The sequence below is a fragment of the Nematolebias whitei genome, chromosome 17, assembly GCF_014905685.2.
Source record: "Nematolebias whitei isolate Nwh7 chromosome 17, NemWhi1, whole genome shotgun sequence".
In the NCBI taxonomy this organism is placed as follows: domain Eukaryota; kingdom Metazoa; phylum Chordata; class Actinopteri; order Cyprinodontiformes; family Rivulidae; genus Nematolebias; species Nematolebias whitei.
Genome location: NC_056514.1, coordinates 8,017,826 through 8,023,641, shown reverse-complemented (window position 1 = coordinate 8,023,641; position 5,816 = coordinate 8,017,826).

Genomic DNA, 5,816 nt, shown 5'->3' with positions numbered 1-5,816 from the left:
TAAGCTGAAAACAGTTCTCTGCAAGTAAATACCTCGCGTTTATGATCCTGCCTTGTTTCCCATAGCCTTTGTGTCCCCTTGTCATAGTTTATCTGTCTCCTTGTTCCTGTCCTGCTCCTTGTTCTCCCTCTTGGCTTGACCTCCCGGCTCATGGACCCACGACTCACCTGGACATCGTCTCTCGCTTGACCCTTTGGATTATTACGTCTTCTGCTTTTGGTTCTGACCTTCGCCTGCACGACAACGCCTCCTCGTCTTCTCCTCCGGTACCTCCTGTCTTCTGCTCTCCAGTTTTGGACCTTGGCTTGTGTGACCACGTCTCTTCGCTCAACGGACTCACCACCCACCTGTTGCTGCGGCCAGCTGCAGCCCCTCCACGGACTCAGCCTCTCCTGCAGCAATCTGGATCAGTTTGGACCTCGTCAGTCTCCAGAACCCCCAGGATCATCTGAGACTGGTCTTTCCTACTTGACTTTTCTGCTCCCCATAGTCTCCTGCATGACCACTAACCGATCTCTATCTCATAGGCTTGTCCCTGATCCGGAACCAGTACCAGAACCCGAACCCAAACCAGAACCAGCACCAGAACCGGTCCAATCTGCAATATCTCTCCTAGAAAATAAATACTATTTAATTTTCTAAAAAAGTTAAATCTGGTCCTCTGGACATTCAAAAAAACAAAAAAACAAAGCAAATCAACAAAAAAAATGTAGAAACGTTTCGTCTCTCATCCAAGAGACTTCCTCAGTCTGAGGTGCTGTATTCAGCTCAGTCTCTTAAATAGCACCTTCACAGAGTGGATCAACCAGTTTGCTGCTGACAACCAAAACCAGCTGATCACATGCTCAAGAAGGACCATCAGCCTAACAATGGATCATTAGCACACTGATGGCTGTTTACTATTCACAGAGGGCTGAGTGATACTAGCAATGACTGCATTGTAAGAGGGGGACAGTTGAACCCTGAGGCCTCCACCCCTGTTTAATGATGGACGATTTCTTTTCACAAAGATGGCCTCCTTTACTCCTCTCTCAAACCATCGTTCCTCTCTGTCCAGGATGTGAACATCTTCATCCCTGAAAGAGTGACCACTGGCCTGGAGATGCGTGTAGACCACAGAGTCCTGGCCTGATGATGTTGATCTTCTGTGCTGGGCCATCCTTTTGGCCAGTGGCTGTTTAGTTTCCTCGATGTGAGACTGATCACAGCCCTCCTGACACTGAACAGCATACACAACATTGCTCTGTTTGTGCCGGGGGACTGGATCTTTGGGATGAACCAGTCTTTGCCGTAATGTATTTTGGGGTTTAAAAGCCACTGGGACGTTATGTTTAGAAAATAAACGTCTCAGTTTCTCTGATACTCCCTCAACATATGGAATGACCACTGGTCTGGGTCTGGGTTCCTCCTTTTCACCTGATGGCTGACTGGAGTCCTGTTTGGGTTTCTTCTCTGCTTTCAGGAAGGCCCAGTTAGGATATCCACATTGCTCTAGAGCCTGTCTTGTGTGGGATTTCTCCTTCTGCCTGGCTCCCGAGCTAGTGGGAACGCTGTCTGCTCTGTGATACAGAGTCCTGATGACTCCTAACTTGTGCTCCAAAGGGTGATGGGAGTCAAACTGCAAATACTGGTCTGTGTGGGTGGGTTTGCAGTACACCTCAGTTTGCAAATGTCCTCTATCAGAGACTGAGACCTCACAGTCCAAGAAAGCCAACCTGCCATTTTTTACATCTTCTCGTGTGAACTTGATGTATTTATCCACAGAGTTGATGTGGTCAGTAAAATGTTGGACTTCCTGAGATTTGATTTTAACCCAGGTGTCGTCAACATACCTGAACCAATGACTTGGTGGTGTCCCTGAAAAGGACGTCAAGGCTCTTTTCTACCTCCTCCATGTACAGGTTGGCAACAATAGGAGAAACTGGAGACCCCATAGCACACCCATGTTTCTGCCTATAATATTGCTCCCCATATGTGAAGTAGGTTGACTGCAGGCACAGTTTCAAAAGTTGACACAGTTGTTCTGTGGAAAGTGTGGTCCTGCTGCTCAGAGTGGTGTCTGATTTTAATTTTAAACTGACCACCTCTACTGCATCATCAACAGGAATGCACATAAAGAGTGATGTGACATCAAAAGAGTCCATTGTTTCATCAGTCTCCATGATGACATCCCTCACCTTGTCCACAAAGTCCATGGTGTTCTGTATGTGGTGTTCTGAGCTGCCAACTATTCCAAACGTTATCTTCCTATTGCCTCCACCTATTGCAGCTCGACAACGTTTCCTTGAATAAGTGTAGGATTTCAGAAATCTGCCTCAAATCAAATTTATGTGGTTTGACTTCAGGTGGGCAAAAGGCTTCAGGAAAATACTTGTGCCAGAAAAGTCGCTGTAACCTACATATATTTATACGTTGTTGAAAACGTGCATGGCATTTGTGACATAATTTAATAAAATGTGTTGTTCTAGTCAGTTGATCTGGACATAAATGTCTTTGATCATACTCTTCACCAGTAACATAATCCAAAATGCCAGAGGACCACATTTAACTTTTTTAGATTTTTCTACCTGGATTATTGAGCATGCATCAGGATACTATTTAATTTTCTTCATTTGTGTGGTGATTTTTGGTCCAAACTAGAAGGGGTTTGTTACAGGGCCTCTTTTATCAGGCTGAAATTTATACCAGGATTATTGTGGACAATATATAATCTGACACAGCCCTGGTCCAGACTGCTGAACTGCACTCATCACATCTGTCCTTTGTTTCATCCAGATGTGTTCGGTGACAGCCTCCATGTTTGTTAGTCAGCTGATGTTTCAGAAACACGAGATGTTCATCACCACACAGAGTTTGTGTGTTGAAATGGAGCAGCAGTTGACACGTAACAGCAGGAAATCCATCCCTCCAGTGTTTGTGCAGTGATGAAGCTTCATGACTCTCAGCACTTTGGTTCCTCTGTGGACTTGAGTGAAAGCTGCAGAGGAAACACACTTGATGCTGAAAGTCTCTGCAGGTGTGTGAGCTTCACTCCAACACGTGAACATGAAGCTCCACAGCTGCTCTGAACAGGACTGAAGTCCTGCTGCTCTTTCTACTGGATGATGCTGCATGACTGACTGACAGCTGGTGGAGAGGCTGCAGACAGGAAGTTAGCTCCTCTCTCACTCGCTGCAGGTGGAGGTGAAGATCTTAGCGGAGGAAAGAAGAGCTGAGTTCTGATGATCCACAGAGGTTGAAGCAGCAGCAGCTTGTTTGATAAGAAACTGATTGGATCCTGATGATGATGAACTTTGATCTTTTTATATTTATATTATCTATGATAGGTTGATGACTGCTTCTGTGTTGTATTTACTTTGAACCAATCAGGAAAAATCATTCAGATTATCTGTAAATGAAGCTAGAATCACTACTTTTACAGAAAGATCTTTCTATTTTTTTCTTCTTGTAAAATAAATTTATTAAAATCTGATCAAGTTCTGTCTCAGTTTCTTTGATCCAAAACAATCTGCGATCAACTTTGAATTTTCTTACGATGATTTCAGTTTTAATTTGGCATGAAAGGTGGCGGGTGATATGCATTTCTCTAACTGGGGGACGGGGTCTTTCATCTCCTCTTTGTTCTCTTCTCTCCTGTAATGTTTGTTCTCAGTAGAAGCGGACCGTCTGTCTTTGGTCCTGCAGAAACAGAATCTTCATGTTTTGGTTTGAAACAGAACCAGTTCAGTAAAATCCACTAATCCTCTTCAAACCAGCTTTAATTAAAAAGTTCCTTATAGAAATGCATATCACCCGCCTCCTTTCAAACCAGTTTCACACCAACATCACCCTCACATTATAACAGAGTATAGATTATTAACAGCTGATCTGACATGAATATTATAGATCATGAATATATGAGATTATAACTGTTCAACATTTACATCAATTATAAATATATAATCAATAATATACACAATAAACAGATAATATAACCTAGATATAATCTAATTTATATGATAGATGTTCATGTGTTTCTATCAGTTATTATGAATCAACATGTTTGTTACACTTCCTGTCAGCAGAGGGCGCCACAGCCCTGCGTGAAATAAACAGATTTGATCAGATTAGTTCTAGATTAAATGTTTAGGGCCGGTTTCACAGACAAGATTAAGGCTAGTCCCAGACTACAATGCTGTTTGAGCTGGTTTAACTCTAAGACCTGCACAGAATGGTCTTAAAAAAGTCACAGATTTAGTATGTTCTGGATTAAAGCCAGAGAGAAATATGACAAATAAAGTTTTTTGAGCATTTATTAAAATAACTTCAGTGACATAGGAACCGTTAACTTGATTGTTAAGGTAGGTTGTTCAGTCCATGTGAACATGTTGGGTGCAATGTGTTGATCGAGCTTAGTGTGTCCTTTATTCTTTCAGTCAGTCTGCCGTACAATGACTTGATTCAAGTTCAAATTCCCATCGATCAGCTGCGCAGACATTTGTAGAACTAAATATATTCAGAGCTGTGGGTGCTGCTATATAAATATTCTGTGTGGTTTATGATCATTTCTTGAAGATCGAGTCTTCAACATAGGTTTCTCTTCAAGTCACTTCAATCTAAACAGCTTTATGAAAACTGGTGCAGATCACATAGGATTATTTAGAGCTATCATTTCTAACCTGGGCCCAAATCCCAGCCCCGCCTGACCCGAATTCAGGACGGGCCGGGTTTCTAATTGTGTCAGCGAATGAGCCGCGATCCAATTACTGTATATGGCAACATGGCTTGCCAAAAAATCCAATATATGTCAACATGGCTTGCCATACAAACATCAGTCGCACGCGACCGTTTCACCGTGAGCTGATCGGCCTCGAAAGAGGTCAAATAAAGTTCAGTTAAGCTTCAGATGGGACTATACTGCCAGGAAGTGATCCATCGCCTAAATGGACATTCATTCAGCCGCTGCACTCAGCGGACGCGCACGGCAGACGACCCAAACAGGCAAGATCTCAAAGCAGACATGTCAGAGCAGGGTCCATGTCTGAATAATGCAGAAGCAGGGATTTAATGCGCTTCGACGGCAATGAAAGGACAAACACCCCCTCAGCCCTGATCTTCTGCCCCTTTTATTCAGCCACATGTGTCCATCAACCGTTAATAACTAGCAGTCAAAGCTTAATTAAAAATATCTGGGGTTTTTCAGGTTCAGATCTGTAATTAATATTAATTAGTCAGGTCGGGTTCGGAAATGATGGCTATGGACCGGGGCCGGATTGGATCAGATTTTTTGGGCCCGAATGCAATTTACAAGCTTAAACTCAAATTAGCTCAATTATATTTCCTATCGTTTGTACAACAGTGAAAGTGTACATGTTTCAGATTAATATTAAATATATCTAAAGTTTTAATGTCCAGGGTTATTGCAGATCTGACCTATCAAAACCAAACAAGTAAGTCATTTTCCTGAAGTCCTCTTTTATTGTGAAAATACGGGATGTTCCTGTCTATTCCAAACGTTATCTTCCTATTGCCTCCACCTATTGCAGCTCGACAACGTTTCCTTGAATAAGTGTAGGATTTCAGAAATCTGCCTCAAATCAAATTTATGTGGTTTGACTTCAGGTGGGCAAAAGGCTTCAGGAAAATACTTGTGCCAGAAAAGTAGCTGTAACCTACATATATTTATACGTTTTTGAAAACGTGCATGGCATTTGTGACATAATTTAATAAAATGTGTTGTTCTAGTCAGTTGATCTGGACGTAAATGTCTTTGATCATACTCTTCACCAGTAACATAATCCAAAATGCCAGTATTAGAAATTAAATACATTTTCTTT